Below are 13,389 nucleotides of genomic sequence, written 5' to 3' on the forward strand. Positions count from 1 at the left end.
ACTAAACCAAATAACATCCAACTGTGCCAAAGTTCAAGGTGCACCCAACTTTTGATAGAGAGTTAATACCACAAGTCCTGTGATTGGTGATAAATGTGAGTGTGTTTGTTGTAAAACACATTTAGTTTCATCTGTGCATATTTATGCTATTTTATTTCATGTAGTACCACTATGTCAAGTAGCCTTGTGCTTGAAACATGTATGGGGTACCTGTAAAAAAAAAGGTACTCAAATTGTGTGCGGAACTAAGGTAATCATAGATGCTACCCGTTATCTCTGAAATGATCAGCTTAACCCCCATTTGTTTCTGATTTACTTGAAGGGTGAGGGGTGGTAGTATATATGTCGATTGATACGCTGCAGGTAGGAGTTTTATCCACATATGCTACTATTGTCGTCTATGGAATTTGATTTGGTGGTATACACCCTATAGTGACAAACCCTAGTGTTTAAACACTACGGCGTGTGTTTCACTGTTAGCGCCATTTTTGATTTGGTGGTATACACCCTATAGTGACAGACCCTAGTGTTTAAACACACTATGGCGTGTGTTTCACTGTTAGCGCCATTTTTGATTTGGTGGTATACACCCTATAGTGACAGACCCTAGTGTTAAACACTACGGCGTGTGTTTCACTGTTAGCGCCATTTTTGATTTGGTGGTATACACCCTATAGTGACAGACCCTAGTGTTAAACACTACGGCGTGTGTTTCACTGTTAGCGCCATTTTTGATTTGGTGGTATACACCCTATAGTGACAGACCCTAGTGTTAAACACTACGGCGTGTGTTTCACTGTTAGCGCCATTTTTGATTTGATGGTATACACCCTATAGTGACAGACCCTAGTGTTTCAACACTACGGCGTGTGTTTCACTGTTAGCGCCATTTTTGATTTGGTGGTATACACCCTATAGTGACAGACCCTAGTGTTAAACACTACGGCGTGTGTTTCACTGTTAGCGCCATTTTTGATTTGGTGGTATACACCCTATAGTGACAGACCCTAGTGTTAAACACTACGGCGTGTGTTTCACTGTTAGCGCCATTTTTGATTTGATGGTATACACCCTATAGTGACAGACCCTAGTGTTTCAACACTACGGCGTGTGTTTCACTGTTAGCGCCATTTTTGATTTGGTGGTATACACCCTATAGTGACAGACCCTAGTGTTAAACACTACGGCGTGTGTTTCACTGTTAGCGTCATTTTTGATTTGATGGTATACACCCTATAGTGACAGACCCTAGTGTTTAAACACTACGGCGTGTGTTTCACTGTTAGCGCCATTTTTGATTTGATGGTATACACCCTATAGTGACAGACCCTAGTGTTTAAACACTACGGCGTGTGTTTCACTGTTAGCGCCATTTTTGATTTAGTGGTATGCACCCTATAGTGACAGAGCCTAGTGTTAAACACTACGGCGTGTGTTTCACTGTTAGCGCCATTTTTGATTTGGTGGTATACACCCTATAGTGACAGACCCTAGTGTTTAAACACTACGACGTGTGTTTCACTGTTAGCGCCATTTTTGATTTGATGGTATACACCCTATAGTGACAGACCCTAGTGTTTAAACACTACGGCGTGTGTTTCACTGTTAGCGCCATTTTTGATTTGGTGGTATACACCCTATAGTGACAGACCCTAGTGTTTAAACACTGCGGCGTGTGTTTCACTGTTAGCACCATTTTTGATTTGATGGTATACACCCTATAGTGACAGACCCTAGTGTTTAAACACACTACGGCGTGTGTTTCCCTGTTAGCGCCATTTTTGATTTGGTGGTATACACCCTATAGTGATCCTAGTGTTTAAACACTACGGCGTGTGTTTCACTGTTAGCGCCATTTTTGATTTGGTGGTATACACCCTATAGTGACAGACCCTAGTGTTTAAACACACTACGGCGTGTCTTTCACTGTTAGCGCCATTTTTGATTTGATGGTATACACCCTATAGTGACAGACCCTAGTGTTTAAACACTACGGCGTGTGTTTCACTGTTAGCGCCATTTTTGATTTGGTGGTATACACCCTATAGTGACAGACCCTAGTGTTTAAACACTACGGCGTGTGTTTCACTGTTAGCGCCATTTTTGATTTGGTGGTATACACCCTATAGTGACAGACCCTAGTGTTTAAACACTACGGCGTGTGTTTCACTATTAGCGCCATTTTTGATTTGGTGGTATACACCCTATAGTGACAGACCCTAGTGTTTAAAGACTACGGCGCGTGTTTCACTGTTAGCGCCATTTTGTATTTGGTGGTATACACCCTATAGTGACAGACCCTAGTGTTTAAACACTACGGCGTGTGTTTCACTATTAGCGCCATTTTTGATTTGGTGGTATACACCCTATAGTGACAGACCCTAGTGTTTAAACACTACGGCGTGTGTTTCACTATTAGCGCCATTTTTGATTTGGTGGTATACACCCTATAGTGACAGACCCTAGTGTTTAAAGACTACGGCGCGTGTTTCACTGTTAGCGCCATTTTGTATTTGGTGGTATACACCCTATAGTGACAGACCCTAGTGTTTAAACACTACGGCGTGTGTTTCACTATTAGCGCCATTTTTGATTTGGTGGTATACACCCTATAGTGACAGACCCTAGTGTTTAAAGACTACGGCGCGTGTTTCACTGTTAGCGCCATTTTGTATTTGGTGGTATACACCCTATAGTGACAGACCCTAGTGTTTAAAGACTACGCGTGTGTTTCACTGTTAGCGCCATTTTTGATTTGGTGGTATACACCCTATAGTGGCAGACCCTAGTGTTTAAACACTACGGCGTGTGTTTCACTGTTAGCGCCATTTTTGATATATTCAAATCAGACCATACTTAGATTTTAAACAGTGTAAAGATTATTCACATCCGTACATATGAAATATTTCTGATCATCCCGGGCTGCGTTCAGCCAGACCGAGCAGAAAAAAGTCCGCTAGTCTGGTTTAGGCGCCACACTCTAAACCAAATGGCAACGTCGGGAGCCAATCAAATAGTTCGCGAACGTTTGCGAAACGTTCACTGGCTGAACTTGGGGATGATTTTTTTTACTAGCACTAATCTGACAATACGGCCTATGTAGTCGTTTGTATTTCTCACAGCACATTTGGATCTGTGTAATTAGTGAAAGTCAGATATCAGTGGCGTAGCTAAATTCAATAGTACTTTGACATCCTCGGAAAAGCTGGCTTATGTCAAGAGTTCTCCCCCCTCCCCGCACGCCTTTAATCGGACGTGATCTGACGGCTGAACCTACCAAACGACGACGACAACATATGTAATTACCAACCACGTGGTGTAAATACGGAGAGAAACAGAAAGGGCCGTGCCTGAACGGAATTAACTATAATGGGGTGTAAAACGGAAGAAAAAAATTCTCCCGGTCGTGGTTAAGCCATCGGATATAAAGCTGGTAGGTATTAGGTTCGCAGCCCTGTACCGGCTCCCACCCAGAGCGAGTTTTAACGAATCAATGGGTAGGTGTAAGACCACTGTACCATCTTCTCTCTCACTAACCACAAACAACTAACAACTAACACTCTGTCCTGGGCAGACAGCCCAGATAGCTGAGGTAGGTGCCCAGGACAGTGTGCTTGAACCGTAATTGGATATAAGCACGAAAATAACTTGAAATTAAGTAAAAGGAAGAAAACCCCCACAATCCCCTCCAAAACAAACACCCTCCAAAAAACCCCAACCCGAAACAAAAAAAACAACAAAAAACTATACTCTCCCCCCAAACCTACAAACAAACAAGATTAGGGAAAATTACACACAACTAGGCACGGTACTATAGGTTCTTCTGCAACCGGACAAAAAGGGCGATTCCATACCTTAACTGGATATTAACGCCAATGATAAAATACCCTACTTATTTTGGCTGAAAGGGATGTTTTAACAAATATGTTTGTCAGAGGAATAACCTGCCCCTATATTGACACGCTAGGTACGCTCTGAGATAGAAACAAAGAAAAGAAGAAGAAGAAGACGAAGAAAAAACCCAGGGCACAAAAATCTATCTAGAGTATCATACAGCTAAACAAAAAGAGCATTTTTAAAAATAAAAAAATGGTATTCTTTGTCTTAAAAATGGCGCTGTTTTCATATTTTTGAAGAGAAGCAGCTACCACTCCCCCAGCCATCCCACCCCTTTCTCCCGCTAGATACGACCCTGAAGTAGTGACGAAGACACGATTTATGATTAATATGCATCTCTGAGGGATTTTCGACAGCATGCTTTGCATACAAGAGGATTAATTCTTCTATCATCACGTTGAACTGTTCGGTCAAGGTAGGCAAATGTTTCGTGTTGATTTAGATTCCTCAGCCCTGGCAAATAGAAGTCATTATCGTCAATGTTTTCAGTTCACTTCATTGTCGAGAGTAGTTGCTAATAGGCCAATTGGTACAAGATGTCAACGAATTTTAATCAATCTTTCGATGAATACAATTTGTTTCTAAGCCAAAAGTTGGCCAACAACAGTTACAGTGAGAAGTTGAGTAACACGATTTTACAGGCCCTGTCTTGAGTTTACTGTCATTATAGCATGTTTACGATGTACAGAGCCTCCGTCATGAATACAATTACATAGTCCACATATTGTCCTCTTTACACGATGTACAGAGCCTCCGTCATGAATACAATTACATAGTCCACATATTGTCCTCTTTACACGATGTACAGAGCCTCCGTCATGGATACAATTACATAGTCCACATATTGTCCTCTTTACACGATGTACAGAGCCTCCGTCATGAATACAATTACATAGTCCACATATTGTCCTCTTTACACGATGTACAGAGCCTCCGTCATGAATACAATTACATAGTCCACATATTGTCCTCTTTACACGATGTACAGAGCCTCCGTCATGGATACAATTACATAGTCCACATATTGTCCTCTTTACACGATGTACAGAGCCTCCGTCATGAATACAATTACATAGTCCACATATTGTCCTCTTTACACGATGTACAGAGCCTCCGTCATGAATACAATTACATAGTCCACATATTGTCCTCTTTACACGATGTACAGAGCCTCCGTCATGAATACAATTACATAGTCAACATATTGTCCTCTTTACAATATCACAATTTGGGGGCAGGACATAGACTAATGGTAAAGCGTTCGCTTGATGCGTGGTCGGTCTGGGATCGATCTCCGTCAGTGGGCCCCATTGGGTCATTTCTCGCTCCATCCAGTGCACAACGACTGGTATATCAAAGGCCGTGGTATGTGCTATCCTGTCTGTGAGATGGTGCATATAAAAGATTCCTTGCTACTAATTAAAACAATGTTTCCTCTCTTAGACTATATGTCAAAATTATCAAATGTTTGACATCCAATAGCCGGTGATTAATATATCAATGTGCTCTAGTGGCGTCGTTAAACAAAACAAACTTTAAATTTTAAATATCACCATTTGTACAAACAAGACGTTTGTTAACGTCCTAATGTTAATGGTTATTTTATATACATACCACGGCCTTTGGTATACAAATATAAAAAATCGCTTGCTGCCAGTGAACAATGTAGTGGGTTGCCTCTGTAAGGCGTTTTGTCAATATTACCAAATACCATCCAATAGCCGATGATTAACACATCAATGTGCTCTAGTGGTGTCGTTAAACAAAACAAACTTTAACTTTAACGTAGATAAGTGAGTGGGCTTATGAAAAGATGGTCATGAAACTGAAGAAAGTGACCACGATGGCGTTCTTCAGTTTAACGACATCACTAAATCACATTGATTTACTAATCCTTGGCTATTGGATATTAAACATTCGATAATTCTGACACGTAGTCTTCAGAGTAAACCCGCTACATTTCCCCATAAGTAGCAAGTGATCTTTTACATGCACTTTCCGCACATACAGGACAGCACATACCACGATCTTTGATATACCGGCCGTGGGAATAAGACAATGGGTCTACTACAGAGAGGTTTCAATTCTGCGACCAAAGCACCCCCAGGAAAACGTTCTACCGACTGAGCTGAATCCCGCCCCTTAAAATAAATAGAAATGAAAGTTAATACAAATACTTTACTATTGGCATTTACATACAAATTAAAGATTTGAAAACAGCACTTGAACATACAATACAATGCAATGCAATACAATACAATACAATACAATACAATACAATACAATACAATACAATACAATACAATACAATACAATACAATACAATACAATACAATGCAATGCAGTGCAGTGCAATGCAATACAATGAAATAAGGGGCGGAACGTAGCCCAGTGGTAAAACGCTCGACTGATGCGCGGTCGGTCTAAGATCGATCCCCGTCGTTGGGTCCATTGGGCTATTTCTCGTTCCAGCCAGTGCGGCACGACTGGCATATCAAATGCCGTGGTATGTGCTATCCTGTCTGTGAGAAGGTTCATATAAAAGATCCCTTGCTACTAATGAACAAATGTATGGTTTTCCTCTCTAAGACTATATGTCAAAATTATCAAATGTTTGACATCCAATAGCCGATGACTAATACATCAATGTGCTTTAGTGGTGTCGTTAAACAAACAAACTTTAAACTTTAAATATCACCATTTGTACAAACAAGACGTTTGTTAACGTCCAAATGTTAATGGATATTTTATATACATACCACGGCCTTTGATATACCAATATAAAAAATCCCTTGCTACTAATGAAAAATGTGGCGGGTTTTCTCTCTCAGATTTTATGTAAAAAATTAGCAAATGTTTGACATCCAATAGCCGATGATTATTGACTCAATGTCGTTAAACAAAACCAACTTTAATAACGAATTCACGCTATTTTAATTAAAGTTGAATTATGCATTTCTGGAAACATCTCAGCGATTGGAACTGTCTATCCAGGACATCACCAACTTGGGTTAATGCTAAAGATATCAAAATAATAGTAATCAATAATACAATAAAGTACAGTAAAATACAATACAATATTGTACGATAACATACAATGCAATACAACAAAACACACTCCAGTACAATAAAATATAATACTAAACTGTGTGACCGATTTCATAGTACAGTACAATACAGTGCAGTACAACAACAATACAACACAGTAAATATAATACAATACAATAAAGTTCAATAATATACAATACTAAAACAGTATGACCGATTTCACAGTACAATACAGTACAGTAAAATGCAATACAATACAATACAATGCAGTACAACAAGACAGTGCAATACAATACAACAAAACAACATAGTAGAATATAATAAAGTCTAATGATACACAATACTGAAACTGTATGACCGATTTCACAGTTATAACAACATCGATCGTCTGCTCAGTAGTATTAGCGCCTTAGCCGGCGTTCAAGAGGACAACGTCCCCTTCCAAACGAGAGCTCCTGGAAATAGTCTTTCATTAAATCCGGCTCAATGAGAGTAACACACGGCCGCGCCAAACTCATTTTCTTTATTATAATTGTTTTTTCCCTATGAATGACAACCCTCTCAGGTTCAGTTGATCACGTCTGTCTATTTGGTCTGTCTATTTAGTCTTGTCTATTTAGTCATCTCGGTTTGCACTAATACAGGATTTTAAAGTCACCGACCCCTTGTTTTAGAGGTATATTAGGGTCATACCCAGCATGAAATTACTAAGGTACGAGGAGGTGATAAAAGGAATCATGGCACATCGGTGTAGGATCATCTTCAGCTAGAGATAGTTTATTTCAAGATGCACTCGACACTTATTAATTACCGTTATATGGTGTGGGACATATGGTTAAGGACCACAGGGATAATGAGAGTGGAAATCCGCTGGTTACTCCATACTCAACAACATTAATTAAGAGCCAGTAGTTTCAGTCATGCTTTACTAATGTAATGTGCACAACGACTGATATATCAAAGGCCGTGGTGTGTGCTATCCTGTCTGTGGGATGGTGAATATAAAAGATCCCTTGCTGCATTAGGAAAAATGTAGTGGGTTTCCTCTGATGAGTACGTGTCAAACTTGCCAAATGTTTGACATCTAATAGCCATGGGGCGAGACGTAGCCCAGTGGTAAAGCGCTTGCTTGATGCGCGGTTGGCTTGGGATCGATCCCCGTCGGTGGGCCCATTGCGCTATTTCTCGCTCCAGCCAATGTACCACGACTGGTACATCAAAGGCTGTGGTATGCGTTATCCTGTCTATGGGATGGTGCATATAAAAGATTCCTTGATGCTAATCGGAAAGAGTAGCCCATGAAGTGGCGACAGCGGATTTCCTCTCTCAACATCTGTGTGGTCCTTAGTCATATGTCTGACGCCATATAACCGTAAATAAAATGTGTTGAGTGCGTGCGTCGTTAAATAAAACATTTCCTTCCTTTCTTCTAATAGCCGATGATTAATTAATCAATGTGCTCCAGTGGTGTCTTTAAACAAAACAAACTACTAATGTCATGTTATTTCATCAATGTGCTCCAGTGGTGTCTTTAAACAAAACAAACTACTAATGTCATGTTATTTCATCAAGTTTTCACACGGATAACTTCACACACAAATTTTACACACGTTTTTGCTTCTTTGTTGTTGTTTTTTGTGTGTTTTTTGTGGACAATTTATGAAAAGTACCGAAATGCCATTTCAGCTGGTATACAATCCGTTATACACTGGTTCGTAACGATATATGTCATGGTTGTTTTGTTCGCTCTAAAATCTCACAATGTCTATACCTTACAGTGGAAGAAGCGGGATGGGGGTGGGGTGTGTGTGTGTGTGTGTGTGTGTGTGTGTGTGTGTGTGTGTGTGTGTGTGTGCGTGCGTGCGTGGATGTGTGTGTGTTCTATCATGTTTAAAAAAAATGCCGAATATATCTACTGGTTCTTAATTAATTTTGTTTTAAACTTTTAAAATAAAAAAGGATAAAGAGGGCATTTTTAAACTAAAGAGGCCATTTTTCAACTAAAGAGGACATTTTAAAACTAAAGTGGGCACTTTTAAACTAAAGAGGGCACTTTTAAACTAATGGAATTTTAAAATGAAAAAGGATAAAGAGGACACTTTAAAAGTAAATATGTAAACAAAAAAGACTGTTAAGGCGACACCACTGGATCGAATGCCTCGTACGACAATAGCCGATTACATAGCAACCGATGGAATCGTCATGTTTGTTTTGCTAATAGGTTTTCTCGTCGCTATTATCGTACGATAAACTCGCATTGCGTGGCGTCGCCTTTAGTCGGAACTATCTTACAATGGAAGCAAATCCATGACAGTGCCTTTAAGACAGCAGTGAACAATGAAAAACCAAACAGCTGAATAATAACTAAATTATAGTCGAACGTATTTTATACAGCACAATAACCAGGACAACGTATTTAACTGTTTTGTTTGTTTCAAAACTTTAAAGAAAATAATCTTGGGAACAAGAATTTAAAACAGTTTTCTTTATATTGGTATGGCTATCGCCTGGAATCATCTCCCGCTATTGTTATTCGAGTTAGAAATATAGACAATCTTTTTTTCTTGATATGTTTTTGTTAATTAGATTTATTTATATACAATATAAACAAGGTTTATTAAAGGAACTGTTCTGAGGTTTTTGCTGTTGTTAAGACGGTGCCGGTTAAAATATCATTTTTAATGACTATAATTGCATATTAAATTGTGCCATAACATACCAGTATTAAAGGTATTTCTGTGCCTGTACTAAGTCAAACTGCGTCTTATTTCTTAATACATGTATATACAGTGAAACGCCTCTAAACCGGACACCATCAGGACCAAGTAAAAAGTCCGGTTGTAAGAGGTATCCGATTTAAAGAGGTTCTATTATGTACAGATATTTAAAAAGGAAGCATGGAAAATGTCCGGGTTTTAGGGATTCCGGTTTACAGAGGGTCCGGTTTTGAGGGAATTCCGGTTTACAGAGGGTCCAGTTTTGAGAGGTTTCACTATATATATATATATATATATATATATATATATATATATATATATATGTGTGTGTGTGTATGTATATAAATACTGGCCTCGGTGGCGTCATGGTTAGACCATCGGTCTACAGGCTGGTAGGTACTGGGTTCGGATCCCAGTCGAGGCATGGGATTTTTAATCCAGATACTGACTCGAAACCCCGAGTGAGTGCTCCGCAAGGCTCAATGGGCAGGTGTAAACCACTTGCACCGACCAGTGATCCATAACTGGTTCAACAAAGGCCATGGTTTGTGCTATCCTGCCCGTGGGAAGCGCAAAAGATTAGCCTATGTGGCGACAGCGAACTTCCTCTAAAAAACAGTGTCTGAATGACCATATGTTTGACGTCCAATAGCCGATGATAAGATAAAAATCAATGTGCTCTAGTGGCGTCGTTAAATAAAACAAACAAACTCAGGACAGTCCCTTTAACAAACAGATCCTTTGTTTTGATGTCTTCCAACGATCAGGAATGAAAAAAGGATGACTGCTATGGTTCGGTGCTTACAATTCAGTGATACACATTCCTTCTACTCCAGGTGCTATGGTTCACGTATCAGGGCGTATACTACCAATCAAATCCCATAGACAATAGTAACATACGTGGCTATATATATGGTCACTTTTAAAATATATCGCCACTTGGAAATTTCATTTCCCGTTTCCAATAGACATAGCAGTACATTCCTCTGATTTAGTAGTCTGGAACGCGACACTAGTTGGGTCAATTGAAATTGAGAGAGAATGCGAAGGATAGATTTTATTATCACTATCAATATATTAATATCGTGTAACCTTTCTTTCATACTTCTGGGGCATGTTAATAAATGAACAACAGAAGTGACAATATGGATTGTAGGTTATTATTTCTAACTCCAACATGTAACAATAAGTTAGGATTATGAAACACAACTCTCGGTTATAGAAATGCCTTTCGGATCTTCCAGCAGAGTTTTTCCTAATAACTTCAAGGCGTGTGAACAGAACCTGTTCTCTCCAAGTCTCACGTCTATGGGAAAATAACCCTTATCTATAAGACCTAAACTAAAGACTATGTAGTGATATATAGTTGTCATGGAATACCCATTAAGAGTTCCTGCAATAAAACCGAAGCAACAATTAAAATGCATTGTGTCTTTGATGGCTCCTAATTTATTCTGATGGACAGGTCGCCAACTAAGTAGAAGGAAGGAAATGTCTTATTTAACGACGCACTCAGCACATTTTATTTGCGGTTATATGGCGTCTGACATATGGTTAAGGACCACACAGATATTAAGGGAGGAAACCCTCTGTCGCCACATCCTGGGCTACTCTTTTCGATTAGCAGCAGGGGATCTTTTATATGCACCATCCCATAGACAGGATAGCACATACCACGGCCTTTGATGTACCAGTCATGGTGCATCGAGCTAGAAATAGCCCAATGGGCCCATTGACGGGGATCGATCCCAAACCAACTAAGTAGAGACCATGTTAATGTATAGCTGACAGACACCAGATTACCAGTTAACTAATTCTTACTGTACATGTAAAAATAAATATATAAATTGTATTGTTACAAAGTTGAAATTGTCGCACTGTAACAGTACTGTCATTTGTGATATACACGTAACTGAAAGTTCCCAGTAATTTTAAAAAGGAAGGAAGGAAGAAAATATTTTATTTAACGATGCACTCAACACATTTTAGTTATGGTTATATGGCGTCAGACATATGGTTATATGGCGTCAGACATATGGTTAAGGACCACACATATATTGAGAGACGAAACCCACTTCATGGGTTACTCCTTTCGATTAGCAGCAAGGGATCTTTTATATGCACCATTCCACAGGCAGGATAATACATGCCACGGCCTTTGTAACACCAATTGTGGAGCACTGGCTGGAATGAGAAATAGCCCAATGGGTCCACCGACGGGGATCGATCCTAGACCGACCGCGCATCAAGCGAACGCTTTTGAAAAATATTCTGATTTGTTTGTGTGTTTCTTAAAAGAAAAATCATAGATATATAACAAGAAATAGACACTCCAGCATGGTGATTTTGACATTTCCTCTACAACATAAGAGATGAAACTTGCTACAGCCATTTTTCTTTCATTATTAGAAGCTAATCTGTTCGAAGTCACTCACTGAAAATAAGAAATATACACGTGTGTGTACATACATATACCATCAAACACATTTTCATACAGACAACAACTTACATTATTTTAATATAGCAGTTGTAGGACCAGAACTATTAATCAATCTGGATGAAGACTGGAAAGCAACAACAAATTTACTAGTTTCAGAAATTATCTCTTTGGCCTTCAGCCTAGTGGAAATAAAGGCGCTTTACATTACACTATAACAATCTTCGTTTCAGATGGAGACAAATTACATTCCCAATGAACACTGCCCGAGCCTGGGCAGGCAGGCGATAGTTTCCCCTCGAAAATTAAGCATTCATTCCGAGTTCATCTCTGCAAATGTCAGACTGCCAGCAAACGATCAATTTCCTCGAAATTATGTTAACAGCGACTGTTCAGCCTCAGAGAGCGGGATGAATCGCGTCAAACGCTGGACGTCATTCCGTCCTTCTGATGTTGACTCCTTGGTGTTAGCCCAATGGAAATAAAGCCTCGATTACCGAAAACCTCGCTGAAGCGATAAAACTTTTCCATTGCAATTGGTGGCAGCGGAACGGGCGAAAAATCTACTGTTGGGTTTAAATGGTTGTTTTCGTGAAATCGCTGAACGGAAATTTGTACAAGTTGTAATAATGGTGTTTTGGAGAAAGAGTTTTTATTATAAAATGGATTTAGAAGATATTTATAGTGAATCGATTGTATGTCTTTTTTTGCTCGGATTATTGTGGATGAAGTCTATTTTGTTATTACATTGAAACGAGTCCAACTAAGCCAATCATAGGTAACAAAAACACTAAATAAATAAATACACAAATAGTTTTGCTTAAATGCTTTTCCATGCTTTACGAAAAACATCAAGACTTCTAGCTTCGGTAATAACCTAGTAACCTAGTAATTCCTCTCAATCGTGTGTGTGTCTTGTGTATATCCTATATGTATGTGGAACTTGTTGTGTACACGCGTATTTCTATGTATGTGCCGAATGTGTCTCTGTGAGTGTGCGTGCGTGTGTTTATGTTGCGTATGTGTGTTGTGTGTGTACCCCCTCTCTCTCGTTCTCTCTCTCTATATATATATATATCTCTGTATCTCTCTGTCTATCTGTCTCTCTCTCTCTCTTTATCTCTCTTTATTTCTCTCTCTCTCTCTCTCTCTCTCTCTCTCTCTCTCTCTCTCTCTCTCTCTCTCTCTCTCTCTCTCTCTCTCTCTCTCTCTCTCTATATATATATATATATATATATATATATATACTAGTATATATATGCCACACAGGCTATAATGGGGAGGGGTTGG

The sequence above is a fragment of the Gigantopelta aegis genome, chromosome 14 (genome assembly GCF_016097555.1).
Source record: "Gigantopelta aegis isolate Gae_Host chromosome 14, Gae_host_genome, whole genome shotgun sequence".
Classification (NCBI taxonomy): Eukaryota; Metazoa; Mollusca; class Gastropoda; order Neomphalida; family Peltospiridae; genus Gigantopelta; species Gigantopelta aegis.